The 19,242-nt window shown below is 42.2% G+C and overlaps 1 protein-coding gene across 1 annotated transcript in view; it reads right to left on the bottom strand.

Moving 5' to 3' along the window:
* The window catches only part of KLHL29 (kelch like family member 29), a 387,747-nt gene extending 369,473 nt beyond the window's left edge, over positions 1–18,274 (bottom strand). The window contains exon 1 of the mRNA XM_014872970.2: positions 18,214–18,274. The gene's annotated coding sequence lies outside the window, so the exon portion shown is untranslated. The remainder of the gene's footprint in view (positions 1–18,213) is intronic.
* Positions 18,275–19,242: the final 968 nt, after the last annotated feature.

The following is a 19,242-nucleotide window of genomic DNA, read 5'->3' as shown; positions in this document are numbered from 1 at the left end:
CAATAGGATGAGGATACTTCTCAAGACAACTTCTGACAGACTATGGCCCTGCACACAGTTCCAGCAGCTCCATTCATTGCTGTGCCAGTGCACAGGCTCCTGCACAGCACTGGTGCAGAAGTGTGACTTTGCACTGTACTGCAGTCACCCACGTTCTTCCAGGTTACCAGAACACTGCTGACACCTTGCAAGAGGCACCTCATTTAAGGAACTGAGCAGTTTGGAGTAGCTGCCGCAATTCAACTGCAAAATTAGATCTAAAACAACCAAAGCATTTAGGACCCTGTGGTGCTAATCTATGCTAACATCCTATAATCCCCAAACCAAAGACCAGAGTTCCCTTTCAGCACAATGACAGTTCCGAGGCAATCTTCATTGCAGCCTCCTTTGCCAAGCTTAAAAACTTGCCTCAGTCACAGCCTGGAAATAATTTTTTGCCTGCTAGGGCTCAATTCCATAGGTTTTTTGTTATTTCTTTGCATACTGTGCTCAGCAGCTCCCTGGCAAGGTCTCTGTGACTGTCAGCCATCACAGAGGGCATTGCTACAGGAGCCTACTACATCCTACAGACCAAGGAACAAGAAACAAGTATTTCACAAAATAAAGTGGCAAAATTCAAGTGCTGAAAGCCACAGGCATTGCTGTAGCAGCACATGACAAAGAAGATTTCTCAATTTTTTTTGAGGGGAAGGATCATTTTGCTTTTGGAGAATAAAAAAAAAATATAAAATACCATTGTCTTGTCTCTGTCTATTCTGTGACGACTAGATGGACAGGCACACTAGAAGTAAATTTCATCCTTACAAGGGCAACCTAGTCCTTGGCAGTGGGGCAGATGTGATTCTATTATCAGCACTACGACCTGTTCAAAGCACAGGGAAAACTTCACCTCCCCACTGCAGCCAAGAGCCATCAACCCACCCCTGGGGGCAGGTCACCTTCGAGACTGCCCAGGCACAAACAAACAGTGCTGCCCTCCAGGATTACTGGAGCTTAGAGAGAAATGTGCAAGTGGCAATGTCTGCCACCAGAACTGGGAGTACATTTGATCTGAGTGCCTCAGGCAAATCCCTTCTCTTCTCTGCATCTCAGCTTCCCGGTTCCTGGAGCTTCGCAAAGCCTGACATGAGACACTGCAGAAATGCACAAAGTCACAGAGCAGAAACGGCATGACAAGGGCCAAACAGATGCAACCACCTCAGATTTTCTGAAGATGGTTATTTATTCATTCTCACAGTGTTTTCAAAGTGCTGAAAGTCTGATGCTGAGAAGCCTTAACTGTGATAAAGGTCCAGTGGTTGCCAACTGAGTATTTGCTTTAATCACATTTGATGTTGTTCTTAAAGCTGCCTGCCAGCTTCTGGAGTCACTTGATTATATACAATATTACTTCAAAGCCAACAAGCAATGGATACATTTTTATTTGTTTGTTTCACTGTTTATAAGTGATATTTTCTTAGAATTTGCAGCGTGAAGGAAATGCACAGTACTTACGTTTGGATCTAATATTCATGAAAATTGAATAAAAACAGAAAAAAACAGCCCCCAAAATCGTTTCTACCTCCCAGTAATTAAGTTCCCATGAAGGGAGAAAAAAAAAAAAAAGGAAACAAAACCTTGCTATTCAGCCAACTTTAAGACATATTTCATAAATCAGCCGTGTTCAGCTTAAATCAGCACAAATGAACAGAGAAGCAGAAGCCTTGAGGCAACTGTTCAGACACCTGAGAAATGACAGCCAGAAGCCACAGGCAGAGAGGGAAGTTGGGTATCAAGTTTTTTTTAAGAAATTCAACTTGACTCATTATAAAGGCAACACAGGAAAATAGGTGGGATGGGGATGAGACATACAAGCAGAGACAAGCACTGCTCAGCTGGGGGAATCCAACACGGATGTGCAGACCTGGAGGACTCAAACACAAGGCTGTCAGCACTAAAGATGCCACTGCTCTGGCCTGAGCTGACAGAAACCTCAGGGACTGCACAGCCTGTCAGACAGAGAGGGCATGCTGTACACTGAGACACACTGCTCATTCTTCCCCTCCTCTCCATGATCTGCTCCTGAGAGTAAAACCAGAAAGAGACAAAACTTAGTGTCTAATCCTGAGCATGGTAAGGGAACAGCCAGACTTCAGCAAATCACCATCTCCTACTGATGGAAAGCTTGGGAAAGAAAGGAAACCTGTGGAACTGCAAGACCCTTGATACGCACAGGAAAAATGAGCATTTCTTGACATTAGCCTAGTTCCAAAGATAGAATAAGATCCAATTCAGATTTCCCAAAGTGTTCTCATCTGTAAAACCATTCAGAAGAGCCACTGATCTTTCCCTTTTGATGAGCAAAAGGGAAACTCCTAACCTTAAAAACATCAATGATAGCCTATACTAAAATAAACAGAGTAGATCAAGTAATTTCATCTCAAGGAGAGCAATCCAGACTTTCAGTCCTTTAGCTAAATTCCTATGGGCACCATTCTGGAGAGGTCACAGAAAACCCTGAAACAACTGCTCAGTGAGGCAGGGAAAACAATACCAAGAAACCTTCAGTGTGTTAGCTGGAGGAATAATGCAGTTTTGAAGCGCCACTATCAAATCAACAGTATTGCTTCCTTACTCTGTGCTAGGCACCCAAATGGAGACTCAGAGAAGGCTCAGAGGACCATAACAGTATTTTGGATGTGGAGAAGCTTATTTGAAGGCAGACTGAAGACTGGGTAGCAGACTACAGGGATGAAATAAAAATGTAAAATCATGACTAGCAGAGAGAAATCATAACTTCAGTTTCTCTCTTCGTTGCATAACAAAGAGAAATTCAGTAAAAGCTACAAGTTACAGAAGAGATAAAAATAAGATAGTCTCAAAAATGTCTAACCACACTGCAGAGCGTGAAGCCAGAAGTTGTCAAGGCCAAAAAAAGCAAGAATTGCCCCAAAGCAGGCACATATGATTAAGAACATCAATAGATTTAAGAGGATAGGACAAAAAAAATATTGATACAAGGTATTAAACTTCTGGGATTACCCCTGAAATGTATTGTGAGACAAAGATATTACAACAGCCCAAATCAAAATACCATTTCTCCTTTTAAAAATGGTTGCCCTTGGGAACTGCTGGAAGTAGGTATTTGATTATATGGACCTAAAGTCTGGCATCTCCATGGTCAGTCTGTTTTTAAGCTTCATCTGGACACAGCACATTTAAAAGCACTGAATACTTTTTTATGAAAAACACTAAGCTTTTTTTTTTTTAAAAAGGAGTATCACAAACTTAAATTCAGACAAAATAAAATCATATTTCCCATCTTTCTGAGGTCACAACTGGACCAATAAGATCCATGTGATAAACAAGTTCATTCCTAATGTGTATCAGTTAACCACCTCAGCTACTCAAGAAGGTACAAAAACTGTAATATTAAAAATTATGTCCTCAAAACATATCCAGTTTTCCAGAAGCAGAACTTACTTGCTGTTTCCTAAAATAACAGTTTATTTTAGCAGTCTCAAACCGTGCCAAATTCCTGTAATACTTATAATAACAAACAATACATGCAATCACCACCATATAAAGTTAGTTACTTTCAGTGCAGAAGCTACAAATCAACCTATGTAAAAAATTTTTGGGTTGAGTTTTTTGGTTGGGTTTTGGTTTTTTGTCTTTTTTTTTGCTTTCTTTTTGTTGATTTATTGTTTCTTACATTATTTTGAGGGTTTTCTCATTAGCTGCACCAAATACCCATCCACACAACTAGTTTTCCATTTGCAAAAGAAGATCAAAGAAGTTCAGATTACACACTAGGAAGAGGTTCTTCAGTGAGAGGGCGGCTGAGCACTAAAACAGGCTTTTCCAGGAAAGCTGTCACAGCACCAAGCAGCTCACTCACCTTCTGCACCATCAGCAGGCTCTCCTGATCCCTAAAAAGAGTGCTGGTCAGACAAAAGGTTGGAAACAGCTAGTTTGCTAATTAAAAACACATGGATTTTCTCCCATTCTGTTCGAAGCTGCACGTCTTGAAAGTAATCAAGTTCCTTGACCAGGCACGTGCTGCCAACTTCTCAGTTTAATAGTGGACAGGCTGCCTCAAAGCATAAGTACAATAACAAAAACAGTGAACTCAGTTTTTTGCTTGCTTTATTTTGGAGTTCACAAAATGCAAAGACAGTCTTTTGCTGCTCAGAAATAGATTTCAAGCAAGGCAGTCACCTGCTCCAATGCAAGCATTTCCTCCCTGCCCTCCAGAGGTGCCTTAAATCAGTGTTTGACATCAGACTGAGAAAAGCAGCAAAGTAAGCAAAAGGTGAGGAGTAGTTCTTTTTAATATGAAAGGCTTCTGCTGAGGCATATTAAAATACAAATTCAAATGCAAAATAATCAGCATCTTTATAACTGGTATTGGCTACTTCTGTCAAAAAACACTATTGGCTATGTGGATCTACTAACAGAACAAAACTCAGAACTTTGCTACAGACCTACATGCCTCAATGAAAATACGTTGAGGCTATATATGTCTTTAGAAGCAAAGGAATTGTTTCTGATACAATAACAATAGTGCTAAAAAGTCAGCATCAAGATACAAAGAGCAGTCAGGTCAAATCCTTAAGTCACTCTGTAGGAAACCTAGATATGAGCTTGTTTTAGCTTAGAGTTACACTGAAACCTCACACAGTCCTTACTAAGGAAATGAGAAGAAGCAGTAGCATCTACTCCCAAGGTAACAGCACGGAAACTAAATTGCAAAGTTCGCGCTAATATGAGTTACGATCACGTTGCAGGAGCTCTGCACTGTTGCAATAATTGCAGCTTTAACAGGCTTTTTCATCTTTCTCACCTTCAAATTCTCTCTTCAGAACAGCTTAGTGCTGCCATCTACTTATTTTTTTTTACCCTAACAGGTTTGGGGGTCTTTATGCTAGTAAGGTTCTTAGCAGAGTAACTCACCCACTACAACAACATTCCCTCACTTGAGTCTTTATGGCTGGGTCCCCACATTCATATGTGGTCCAGCTCATCACCACGGGCAAAATTAAAATCCAAGGAAACAAAATACAGAATCACATCCAAAGTCCTTTTAACACTAATTTACACTTGGGCCCTTAAATATTAATAAAACCTCACAACTCCCTCAACTCTTAACCACAAGATATCTTTTACAACCCTTGGAGATATTAAGCTACTAAATTTAGTGATGACAAGATGGCAAAGACATAGGTCTTTATCAAATCATCTGGACAGTTCTAGAAAGCAAATTTATCTAGCTAAAAATGTTATTCAAAGTTTTAGTCCTAGAGAATTAATAAAATTCTTTTATAGGTCATTTATTTACACAGACACTAACACTGCTGGAAAAAAAATATTTCCTGTCTAAAGGATATATCATCTGAATAAAGAGGCTGAAAAACATTGAGGTAGTTTAGTAGGAGACTGCCTGCTGCTGCTGAGACAGAGCTGGTCTTGATTAATCCTTCACCTCACTTTTTCACTGCAGTAATTTTAAGGTCCGAGCAATTGTTTCCACACAGCCCCCCAGCCACCATTTGATGAGGGTCTTCACCCTATTTTGCACAGAAAAGTGTTCAGACCAGAGCACCACAAAACCCTTGGAAAAAGGGGAAGCCAGAGCACCTTCAGCCTCCCCACTAGCAGCACATAAAACAGACAGAGCATCCATCCTTACTGCAGGCACCTGCCCAGAATTTGTGCCACAAAGAACTATGCTCTTGCCTTGTATCTTTGCCTCTCCTCATCCCACATAAGATCACAGTCCTCTGTGGATAAGGGCCAGATTCTCCAAGATCACAAAGTCTCCAAATCTCCAATCAAACCATTCAGAACACATCCCACAGATGCAGAGAATGTCCTGCAAAGAGAAAGGCTTTCACCACTGCTCTGCCCACATGTGCCAGCACAGGCTGTTCAGAGCCCTGCCCAGGATTGCAGATTGGTCTCAGATGACCCCAGGCCTCTGCTGAGGCTGCAAAGAAGTCACAGGGGCTCTGCTGGAGAGAATATATTTATCCATAGGGAACTGAAGGGAATTAATCACATTATATGTGCTGTATCAGGCTGACGAAGGTCACACATCTGAACTAGGGCAGCCCAACCTTCAGCACAGATGTCAGTTTCGTGAGGAAACACCTTGAGAGCTGGCCAGAAAAGGTATTTTCAGAAGAAGATTTTTTTTTTTCCTTCCTGCAGAGCTTTATTTCATAATGGAAGATAGATGAATAAAAAAGCAAAAACCAAAACACAGTTTTTAGAATAAAAATTCATTTCCTAGCTGTCATCCTTGGATTTTGCATATCATGCCTTAGCATTAAGTGCTGCCAAACACAAGATGTCAGGTCCATCTGGCAGATGTACACTTCCCCAGCTGCCAAGTGCTTCCTTTAGATCCAGGGGCTTTGCTATTAACTATATTCACGAATTCCTGCCTCCTAAATGAGCAGGGCTTCTGAGCAGCAGCCTCTGCCTCCCAGTGCCCTGGAAAGGGGGAGCAAGGCTACACTGCAATCATCCAGAGCATCTGCTGCACTTGTGTGCTAGGGAGGGCACTGTCCTGGTAAGTGATGGCTACACCAGCTGTGGCAGAGCTTTAAGGAATTCCTTTCTCCCCAGATTATCCGTAAGTAAAATTAGAAAGTATTTAGAAAGCAGAGGGGAAACCCAACCATTCAAGCCGACATCATTACTTATTTACATATAAATACAGCCAGGAAATAAGCATATGTATTTATATATAAACAAAAAAGCTATCTGCACAATGTTTCATACATTGCTTTCCCGTCCAATATTTACTACTTTATTATGACTTAAGGAAAAAAACTTTTTCCCCAAGAAACTGGTGATAAAATGCCCTCTGGTGGGCGTGACTGTGGACCTCTACATGAACAACCACCTCCAAAATAGTTTGGAGCCTTCGATATATTCCTGGGATTACTATTTTTAATGGAGTGAGACAAAGCACATACTTGCCTTCCAGAAGAAACAGATACACCCCTGACTAACAAGCCTGCTTTACTGCTCACTATCTCTGGATTAGAATAATATCAATTTTTTTTAAATCCTATTAAAATAGTTTTAGGAATCTGAACATTCTGTAATGTTCATTTTACCTCTCTAGGATATATTTTCATCTTAAAAAAGAAGCAATTTAGAGAAACAGAAAAGTGGCATTAAGTTCTCCTTTGCCTCAGCATAACAGAATCTTTGTCAACTGAACTGGAGAAAGGAGGGGTGGAGAAGAACAGCATTTTCAGAGGTTATGAATCATTTTTGTCCTGTTAAAGCACCAGGCACAACTAGGGAGGCAGCTCTAACTGTACAGACTAAAAGTAACAGCCCTTGTTCCAGAGAGCTTATTGCCTAAACAGAAAAATCAGACTAAAAAAACACCCTCAAATATAATATATAAATAAATATAAAATATAAACTGAATACTAGCTCAAATATAAACTGAAGTTAGCACGATGTGTTTTATCCTTCAGATGTTCAATAATTGTGGGTGGTGCTTTCATTAATCTGAACCTAGATAAATCTAAAAAAAGAGAGCTGAAGATTTAAGATGCAGTGACAGAAGAGATAATGCAGCAACTTGGGGGCAGAGTGCATGTACAGCTACTCTGAGAATATATACATATATATACATATCTGTAAAGCAGACTGCTTTGGCAAACCAGCCACACTGGAAGAGGAGAGTTACCAGGCAGATGGGATTGCATGAGCCTGACCCCAGCGTTTCTAGGGATTTTTTTGTGTGTCTGTGTGTGCGTGCAACAGCAAAGCTTCAGAGTGGCAGCTAAATAAAAAAGCAGAATAGAACACTAAGGTCACATGAAGGAAAATGGAAGAACTCCACTGCTTTCCAGACTTCCCTGGAAGGCCTTTGTGCTTCCATTTCACACAGAATATGGCATTTTCTTGGTTCATCAGGATGGTTAGATATTTGTTTCCAGCTTCCACAGTACAATTTGCAGTTAACTGTTGCTTTATGCCAAAAACACTTGCAACTTTCCACTATACATGGAATGTGAAAAATTTCTGTCTTTTTATAGATGTTTCTGGGCAACAAAACTTTGCTTACAAAGTTGTTCTGGGGTATAAATTATATGATTTAATATTCATACTCTCCTTTTGCCCTCAGAAAGAAAAACAAAAAACTGACAACTCACTCATTTATTTGACACATGCCTTTAGCCAAGTCCTGCATCCCTGTTCTGTGAAGAGCTCCTTCCCTCTCTAGTGGCAGAGAGGTCAGATACCAATGGTTAGAGCCTGCTCTGGGTTTGGTTAAGATCAGAAACTCTTAGTTTAAAATTCTTTCTGGCCAACAGCTCACGCAGAGATTGAGAGTTACATTACAATTTTTTTTTTCTGAAGACAGAGGCCATGTGTTTCACAGAGCAATGCTGTCACTTGGTGTTCTCCTGCATGAGCTTTCTGGTCATCATTTTTGTAAGCACCTCTGGACATTATGTTGACTGCAGATACAGTGAAACATATTTGTTTTATTAGATATAGAAAACCAAGACTAAATGGTGTATTCATGCATGTAATAGTTATACACACAATGCCCAGGCATTAATCCTGAATTTTTGCCTAAAATTAAAAGTAACATTATCTAGGTAAAATGAACACTGACACTTCTTGGATCTTATCCTGGTGGTTAATCTTGAGGTTTCTTAATCTTTCAATTTTCTAATCAAGAAGATGGCCCAAGGCTGAAAAATTCTGATTGTTGTTATGACAATTTCCAACCTTTTTTACATAAAAATAAGGGTTTCATGCTTTGTTTCTAGAGTAAAACTATCCTCTTAAGGCAACCCTGAAGTCAAATTTAAGAGATGACTGGTCTACTGAAAGCTATGAACTGATAGATTTAACTTTTACAAGATAATATTTAGACAGGAAAAGACTTAGATACTAAGCCATATGTGATGCCATTTTATTAAGTATCTTGAGGAAATCTGAGCCTCTTCATGTTTTCCTAAAGTTGAACAACTACCTGATAAACAGTGAAGCCTAAAATGAAGAAGGAAATGGTTAACAAGGCCTTCCACTCAGACTACAGGCAGCAGAAGTGTAGGCAGCCCCTGGCTTCCCCAGATGAGTGCCTGAGGATGCCCTGGTTGACCATCATCTCAAGCAGGACATGCCTGGCTCAAGCTGCACCTGCACTTCCACCATAAATTAGTGTTTAAGCTTCTCAGCCTGACCCAGCTGGGTGTCATTCTTCATCTCCAGCCCACGCTACCTTAACTCTGCCATCAGAGCACTGCAGCTGTATGCAGTTCTCTGAATAAAGATGCCAGCATGGCACAAAGGTTGGGTTTTTTGTTTTACTTGGTATTATTCTTGAAATACAATACTTCAGTAACTTAGCTGCTGCAACAACAATATTTGTCTAAGAATAGTTTTTAGGAGGCTTGAAGGATGCTGCTGTGAACTGTTCAAGTGTGATATTGAAACAGTGAATTTAAGGAAAACTTGCTTCAATTTCTTTTTTAGCCAGAACATACCCTACACACACACAAATAGGCTTTCAAAATTTCTCTCTCAGACAGAGGAAAAACAAATAAACCAAAATAAGGAGTATCAGGGCAATCACAATTCTCTTCATCTCTGGCTGCAGTTCTGTATCCAAGTACCACTTTTCAAGTCAATCTCACATTTTAGGGATTTCAGGCAAGCCTTATTATTTCCTTAATTCCTATACCATTTCTATCCCCTTATTCCTCCTCCAAGTAACTCAAATATCAGCCACAACTTTGCATTGCCTTTTAGTTCCCAGAGAGATAAGGCTGTGATGTTGCAAAACTCTAACTGCCCAGAAATTTAATCATGAAACTGTACACTATTCTTCCAAAAAGGAATAATGTACTAAGAAGCAGGCTTTATTTCAGAGACTCAAACTTAAAGAATGGGTAGAACATTTATCTAGTGTTTTCAGGGTACCAAATGTAGCTTCATTTGACTGCACAGATCTGAGCCAAGGACAAATTTGGCCCATTTTATACAATAAAGATCTGAGGGGAAAGAAAAGATACTGAAGCACCTGGACCATACAAACCAGAAACTAGCAAATATTTCCTTCCCTCTCTCTTGCATTTGCTGTCATCTACTGAGATTTGCAGACTCTTTCCTTCGACCTCAAGACCTTCACAGTTGAATTTCACAAGTGATTTGTTCCTCAGGATAGAGAAGCACTGTGCAACATCAGATACATATTGGAATATGTCAGCTCCACAGGTGTTAACTAGCTCAGGATTTGGTCCATAGTTCAGCAGCTCCTGTGACAATTCACACATCAAGATCAACTGAGAGGTTCCCCAGGAGGTCCCACACAGCCACAACCCACGCTCTTATGTGCTACAGGCAGCTTTTAATCACATCTCATTACATTTGTTTGCAGTCTTAAGGCTCAGACCTCAGAAAGCAAGCGGGAGGCTTTTACTTTCAGTTTCATACAAAGACCATAAGGAATAAAATGCTGGCACAGACAGCCAAAGCCTCACGAATTCTGAATTTGAGAATGGGCACTCAATCCAGCCTGCAGAAAACCCAGACTAGCTTCAGTGTAAAAGAGATAAGAGTTAACTCACCAAAGATCAAACTCAACTTTCATTTACGCCTATGCAACATTGATTTCTGTTAACTACATGTGCGTAACCGGGGGCAACATTTGATCTGCAGCCTAGTACCTTGATGCCCAGCTATTGTAAAACAGAAGCAAAAAGGTAACTACAAACATTTGACTGATGTTGCCTGCAAGCAGGGCACTGCAGACAGCTCTACCAGCAATTCATATTGACAAAATTAGGATGGGACATGGCAAACCTCACTACTAAAAGTAATTGCACAAATATTTGGAGTATTCTTAAAATTAAAAAAAAAAAAAAAAGGAAAATATGACACTTGGGGAAAGGCAACACAAAGCCACAGACCAAGAAATAAGCTACTACATGCAAATACATGCAAGCTTCTCCCAAGTTAATTCTCCTCTTAATGGAATATTGATTGGTATGCTCAATGTTTAGAAATGTGAAACAGTGTGGGGGAGAGAAGGCAGGGAAGACAGAGAAGTGACTTTTGTTTAAATGATACATACTTTTCTCATATGATCAGCCAAAAATAGCATAATAAAAGAGGGCAGTGCAGTACATTTAACATTTTCCCTTGCATTTTATTAGCAAGTCTGTCAGGGATGACCTGGGAGTGTTAGTCACACACTTTTTGCACCCTTCTAAAGGAAGAAGGCACAGCATTTTTCATAACCTCTCATCACACAATATCCTCCGTGTATCTGGTATTTCTCTACTCTGAGTAGGATGGATTGCAAAGTGTCTGTGGTAGTAGAGAGGCTTTTCAGATGTAATCTTTTGAGCTGTTTGCTCACCTGGGGAGAAATTCACTGTCTGGGGGAAAAGCAGGCCAGTCCACTGTCGTGAGGAACATCTGGCTAAGCTTTGTTCCATCTACTCCTATCCCCAAGTGAGAAGGATGAGAAAGAAAGAAACAAGTTGAATCTTTGAAGCAGATGTTTATATGATCCAGTTTTTAAATAAAACCCTTAAAATAATACCAGTACCTCAATCAAGCAGCCACTTACTCCAACCTTCCAGAAATTTCTCCCTACTCCACTGACTACCGGTAAAATTTTAGGAAAAGTGTTTCTTCTATACTTTTCCTTCTTTCATTCATGGAGTCTTCAGAAAGTTTGGTTATAGCCTCCAACTCGTTTTACTAAAAAGCCACTCAAAAAGAGGGTAAAAGAAGAAAACCACAAAACCCTCAACCAGAAGAGCCAACTTCCACTGCCATCAGAGTTCCTGGCCCTGATAATCCAAGCAGAAACATCATGCTAAATAGCTCTGCTGAGCCATCCCATATTGAGGATACACTTAGGAATGAATATAAGCACTGTCAAGAAGCCATTGCATTGTGTATAGGTCAATACAGCTGAAATAGTTTACACATTTCATATACACTTATTTTTTTGTGCTCGACTGCTTGTATTAGAACAGAAGAAACTTCATACAGAATTAGCAGCTTCTCTGCCACTGCTTTTCCAAACTTTATGAAAGGTTAATGAATAAGCTCAAAAAGATACAGCTTAACTACATTCTGCAGCATTTCATATAGTTTCAAAAGTATTTTCCAGACATTTATATACCCAACAACATTTTGTAATATGAAGTGTTCCAATTTGGCTTTGTTCCACCCTTGGCAGGCAAGAGACAATTAAAAAAAAAAAAAAAAATCAAGAGAAAGTGAAAAATGAAGTTTCTGAAGTATACAATATGTTAGGAATCATTTAATGAATTCAGGTGCTCAACAAGCTACAAATCAACCGAACTTTGCAATACATATAGATTTCAAAGCACAGGTAAACACAGCTGCATCCACTTTAAAGTTATTCCATGTCTTGTGATTACTGAAATGAACTTCCTGAACTCTTTCACCTCTCCTTTTGATCTAGGGTTTACCTGTGGCTGGAAAAACTAACAGCATTTAAATTCTTCTCCCTCTAATTAAGGGAAAAAGCATGTTTAAGCCTCGGACTGAGAAAATAAACCTTTCTCTGAGTAGTGAGCTACAGCATGCTGCAATCTGCAAATCCACCAACATCGCTTTTGCAGACCAAAACCAAAATCCTACAACAAGGTCTGACAAAGCAGATCTTAGAGTAGAATTATCCGATTTAAAAATTAATTACTCATCAGCATGGACTTTAAGAAGTGTCTGAAGCAAAATGCCTAAAATCACACTTTAAACCAGGACTTCTGAAGTCTACACTGTCATGCAGATCTTGGTTTTGGGGTGGAGGTCTTTGGGTTTGTCTGGGGGGGCATTAAAAAAGAAACAAAAACCAAAAAACAACAGGAGTGGAAATTGATAATGAGTATCTCTCCCATGATTCAAAAATATGATGAGACCTATGAATGAGCCCTGCTTAACGAATTAGGCACATCCTGAATTTGTGTCCTGCTACCAAACACTGTTATTGACTCGGAGACCTCTGTATCAACTTGAAGGATTCTTCACAGTATCTCTCAACTACATTGACAGTCCAGGAAACACTCCTGCCACAGCACACTTAACAGCTTTTAGTTAACAGCAATGTTGCAGAGGAATTTTATCAGTGGCAGATTTTCTTTCAAACTGCTGCACTGAACGAGTTCCAATGCACACCTTGAGATATAATCTGCTTCCCAATCAAACTGTGTGCTACCTGTACTTACGGAGAGCTCTAAAACTGCAGACCAACCCAAGAAAAAAAACAAACCTGAACAGAAATCCCAGCACTTAATATCACACTTCACATATTGTAATGGATGGCAGGGAGTTAAAGAGAAACACGAATCACTGAATGCTACAAAAGGAACACGGAGTTCATTTTAAAATAAGTCTCTGTCTATACTTTCAGCAGATTGTTTCACAGAATCAGTATTATTGTTGCAAGCCAGCACTATACATTACTTGAAATTTAAGACCACGAAAAAACCCTGTTTTTCTGCTATTAATGCCAATTGTGGCCAAAACCCAAGTTGTGAATATCTGAAAACCCAAACCTAAGCATCATAGATTAAAATAAAAAAAGAAAGCACATAAAAATTAGACAAAACGGTCCCATGTTCCACATATCCTAATCCACAACATAAAATTATTTATGGAAGAGTGTGACTAGGAATGCAGTTACTGTCATTTATCAGATGGTCAGGACAGCACAGAGGTAACTGGCTGCATAACAACAGCACCGGGAAGGCTCCTGGGCACCGCTGCTGGTACCAGGTCTGGTTTCACCCCACCACGTACACAATGCATATTCACACCCTGGCAAGCACTGTTGACTTGCAAAAACCTGACAGAAAGGCGTTCCCATACCAAATTTCTAATCTACTTCCTTCTAATGTCTTTCTTTATAGATGAGGAGTTGTTCTTTGTACTTCTGGTAAGAAAGGAAACACAGAAGTGACAGAAGCATGTCAAAGCTGTTCATGCTCCATACAGCCTCACACTCAGATTTGCTGTTGGCAGTTTACTTCTTGGGAAGAGCATCTTAAGCTTCCACATAGGAGCTCCACCTTAATACAAGTAACTTTATGGAAGAGTTAACTGCACAGAGGGATGTTGAAACCATTCTCCATACTGAGTAAACCAACATAAAACGAGAACTAAAAAAAAAAAAAAAAAAAAAAAAGGCAAATGGTTAATGCAGTAATTCAGTTACCTGCAGGTACATTCAACATTATCTAATTTGTACATTTATGGGCTTAAGGATATAGGTTTCACACTGTCTTTCTTCTGCAGAGAGGTGAGTACATTAAAGAAGATAGATAAATAAATCATAGAACCTAATGATACTATGTCATATTTAAGGTTACTGGATCAGCACACTGTGCAAAATGGAAGATCTGGAGGGAAAACCGAAAAGACAGAAGGACCAGGTAAGTCACAAACCCATGCTGAGATTTTTAGCTAGCTAAAAGTCTCGACTGCAGCACAAAGAACTAGTGATGTGAAAATGATGCAGATTTCAGTGCTGCACTATAAAGTTGAGGCTCTGCAAAGAGAGCAGCTTTGGGATCAGGCCCTCAGCTGTCTGGGCTCCCTGGGTCCATAGCCTACAGCAGCAAACCCAAATGATGGATGGAGTTTAGTGGACAAGTCATTACAAGAACTCAAGACCATGTTCAACCTAAAGAAGGGACAACAGAAAACCTCAACAAAAATATTAAAGAGACCAAAGTGCAACAGAAAACTGCAAATGAGTTTTAAGATAAAAAATAAATTGCATAATAGGGTTATGATGCAAGCTACAAGGGTTAAACAAGGTGGGACAGCCTGGAATTTCTCTCTCCATTTACAGATCATGGGGTACTTTTCCCACCTTAATGCTGTTCGTGAGTTTTCACCACAGCACAGAGGCAAGAAGGGAAGGGAAAAATAATTAATTTGGCCCTTTATTTATTATTTTTCTGTGCTTCAGAAGAGCTGGGTCCATCAGGTATCGGAACTAAATTAAAAGGTCAGGAAAACAAGTAGGCATGGACAAGACTGAATTGCAGATGAGCACAGAGAAGGAGAGACACAGCACTGGGATAAGCGCCAACAACTGCAAACAGTGACGGTCCCGATCCTGGGGGCTGCGGACCTGAGCGAACCCCAGGGACACCAGGGATCGGTACCTGGCACAGGAGGAGGCGTGGGAGCACAGCAGCATCCCCGGAGAGGCTATCACAGCAAACCTGGGCTAATGAATTCTCCTCGCAAACAGGCACTACAAGGGATAGCACCAGACACAGCGCTCAGTAAACCCAAAAACCACATTAATTCCTAGATCCGTGCCTTGCTCTCCTTTCATTGAGATTTCCAGTCAACATACACGCTATATACTTTTTATTATTGTTTGAAGAAGAGCAGCAACCCTGGCAGAATGCTAATCTAGAAGCCAAGACAAAACAGAGCTGGTTACTTTCTTCTCTCAAGATTTCTGCTTCGTAAAAACAAATGAACAAGGGTTTGGTTCCTGCACACCACCACTTTTTGTTTCGTTTCAGGAAGACTTTGACAAAATCTAATTCACTGTGCCATGTATCTAATATACTGGGTATCTGAAGTATGACCATCACTCAATAGAAACGTAATTAAAAAGTGACAAAACTAGATCCCCCTCCCCAGCATGCAGATGAAAACCAGTAACCCTGCCTCTATTTGTAACCATGACAACTATAGAATATTTTATTTCGGTAATATAATTCACACTGAACATTTGCTCATACGTTTTGTTGTTAAGGGAAAGGTTGACACACTGTGCACACATTTCATAAGCTACTGGAGAGAGCAAATGCAGGAAAGTCAAGCAGTTTGAGACCAAAAGCCCAGTTTGCATTTCAGAGTTCATTTAAGACCCTTTATTGTAAGCAAAATGAACATGAACAACAATTCATCCAAATTAAGTGTTACAGGTCATTACTTGCAAGACAACTACTTGGTATGACAGGATGCTTTTCCACTTTTAAATAAATCACAGTGATACCCTCATTTTTCAAAGAGTTAGTTACTCAAACACCAAGTGTTAATTTTCAACTGAAATACCAAAGGCACTTTTAGGAAATATCAACATTGATGTTATGGGAAAAAAACAGCTATGCAAAACAAGGCAATGAAAAGCACAGTTTACATAGGCAGGCTAAGTCTCATTCTGGTTGGGTCACTAAATTACTTGCATAGCTCCAGTATTTCATCCTAAACTGAAGACAACTTCCAGAAATAAACACAATAAGAACAGGTTATAAGAATAAACAAACACAAAACCACAATCCTGAACACTATTCAGAGAAGATTAAACAACCTCCCGAGCATAACTAAAGTTTGACGCAGATAAATGTCAGAGTAAAATATTGCTGTACTTGATTTTTCTCCACATGGGGAAAAAGAAGATAAAGCCATTAGCAGTTTAAGCCAGAACAACAACAATAATAACACACTGTTGCTTTGGTTTGGAGGCAAACAATAATAAAGAAAATGTAAAGCCTATGGAACACTACCCCTTTTCTCACACAGATCCTATCTGTCAAGGAGGATTTAAAGTTTCAGCAGATTGCTAATTATAAGAAACAATAATACTGTTATCTGCAGTCACCTTAAAGCTACAGTAGTTAGGGTTTTTGAAAGCACCTCAAAAGAAGAGCCTGATAAATATGTTTAAATCGGTGCAGAAGACTTACACGTGCCTACACACACACTCGCTCAGTTGCTTTCAAGACTACCAGGAAAAAGAAAGTTTCTTCATTTATCGGAAATATGCTCTATATAATCTTGCATTTAAACAAGTAATAAGCCTGCAGCAAACATGTATGGCTTTTTCCTTCATTGATGGAAAAGTGATTAAATCCCCCTTAATCTAGTTACCAGAACGCTGTATTTTTTTTTTCTATGCAGTTTTCATATACAGTAACAAAAGATAAGCAGCCAACTACATGGCCAGGGCTCCATCATTTTTGGTTGTGGTGGGGAGATATATCTGTCTCTAGCGTTCAAAGGATATTTCCAGTTTAATAAATGAGACTAGAAGAGGAAAAATAAAATAATCTTGGAGACGATGAGCATACACTGTTTATGAAGTGTACGACAAACACCACCATCCATCTCCAGAAGTCCCTTCCTCCAGACCTTTCTCCACCCTCCAGGGAGGCACAGAGACCTGAACCCAAAATCCCGGGGATCACAGACCTGCATCCTCACACAACAAGGACAGCTCGCCACGTCCACTCAACGTCAAAACAGAAAGTAGCTTTTCCCTCCAGCCTAAGCCAGATCTTCCGAAAACCAGCACCCAAGGGATGCACCTCTGTGCTCCGAACGGCACCAGCCACGCTTGGGCTCGGAGATAAGTTACAGGAAAACCATCCTCAGGGGAGGGGAAATAAAAAAAAAAAAAAGAAAAAAAAAGAAAAAAAAAAAGAAAAAGGAAAAAAAAAAAGCATCAATGGAAAAGCACAGCAGCAGCCAAACAAACCTCACACCGGCGAGGACATGTCATCGGCATGGGAATCGTACGAAATGTTTCAATATGTATACATACAGACACACACATATATATATATATATATTTAAGCAAGATTGCGCTTAAAAGTTCCTCGTACGCATCACGCGTAGGGATGTGGAGAAGCAAGAAGGGGGAATGCATGCCAGGCACAGGGAGAGGACGGGGCTGGCCGAGGCTTTGGGAAGCAGGCAGGGACAGAAGCAGGCTGCCTGCGGGCTGCGCGCCGATCCGCGCCAGGCAGTTCGCGGCGGCTCCGGGAGCGGGCCCGGCGAGGGCATGGGATGGGAAGGAGGATCCACCGGGACAGCCACCCCCGAGGGATGGGGTCTGCGGGGACACCGCCGCCCCCGGGACTGGGAGTGGGGAAGAATCGCGCGGCCGCCGCCGCTCCCCGAGCGAGCGCCTGAAGTTGTGGGTGCGCGGCGGGGGCGGAGACCCCCCAAGCCAAGATGAAAAACCCCGGAAAAAAACCCAAACGGTCACAGCAACATTCTGAGGGCCCGCCGGCCCCCGCACGGCACCCCCCAGGCAGCGGGAGGCACGCAGGAAGTTTTTAATGCGGGCAGCGAGCGCAGGCGCAGGGCAGCCCCAGCCCCGCGATGCCCGGCGCGGCGGGCGGGCGGGCGGCGGCGGGGGCTCGGCGGGCTCGGCACCGCCGCGCCGCTTACCTCCCTCCGCGGGGGCGCAGGCGGCCGCGTCCTCAGGCGGCGGGAGGATGCGGGGCTGCGGGAGGCGGCAGCGGCGGCTCGTGCATCGCAGCCTCCGCCGCTAACGCAGAGCCCCGCGCGGCTGCGGGCGCCGGGAGCCGCGCTGGAGGCCGGGCAGGGAGGCGCGGCGCGGCGGCGGAGGCTGCTGCGGAGCCGCGACCATGCTCCCGTCTGGCCGCCTTCCTCTCACCTACTGCCCGCTTTAGCCAGGGAGGGAGGTGGCCTGGGCGCCGGGGCGAGGGGAGGGCCGGGCCAATCACCGCGGCGGCAGGAGGCGGTGGAGCCCGGCCCGGCCCGCCCCGTCCGCCGCGCCGCCCCGCGGGAGGGAGGAAGGAAGGGAGGGAGGCAGGGAGGGAAGGAGGATGGAGGAGCCCCGGGCCCGCCGGCGCCCCGCGGGGCCGCCCCGCCGCGCTCGCTCGGCCGCGCTCGCTGCGCGCTCCCCGCCCGGCGCAGGTGCGGGCGGTGTCCGAGCCCCAGCGCGGCCGCGGCCGGCGCTGCGGGGACACGGCGCGCTCCGAAGGTCACCGCGCTGCCGCTGCCCGCGGGAAAGTGGCGGGCACTTGCAAAGAAAGATTGCCCCGCTTTATGTAATGAGTGCTCCCCGAGGGCGTCATCCCGGGCCTCTACAAGTCCTCAGGAGTGTTGGACTACGTTGGTACCATTCCTACCCAACAACGCGATTTTTTTTTTTTTTTAATTATTATTTTTAAATATCCATCGCGTTTGGAGTCACTAGAGATTTTCCGCGTGGAAATCTGCATCTGTCTCTTCTGTATAATCTTGTATCTGCGTGTGCTGCTTTGTAGGGATCTCTCTGATATGCACACAAGCTGCATATGCTGTAGTTTTAAACATGGAACACTTTGTCTTTTATATTTCCTGTAAGCATAAAAATAAGCTTTATCAAATTCTTTTTTTTCCTTACTTTGCTGGTGAAAAAAATGCATCTATGCTCAAACGTGTTGGAAGTAAGGCAGTTGTGCCAAATGC

This window comes from Sturnus vulgaris, chromosome 3 (genome assembly GCF_052056855.1).
Source record: "Sturnus vulgaris isolate bStuVul1 chromosome 3, bStuVul1.hap1, whole genome shotgun sequence".
In the NCBI taxonomy this organism is placed as follows: domain Eukaryota; kingdom Metazoa; phylum Chordata; class Aves; order Passeriformes; family Sturnidae; genus Sturnus; species Sturnus vulgaris.
Note: the sequence above shows the minus strand (reverse complement) of the source record. Positions and strands in the feature narration are given on the sequence as shown.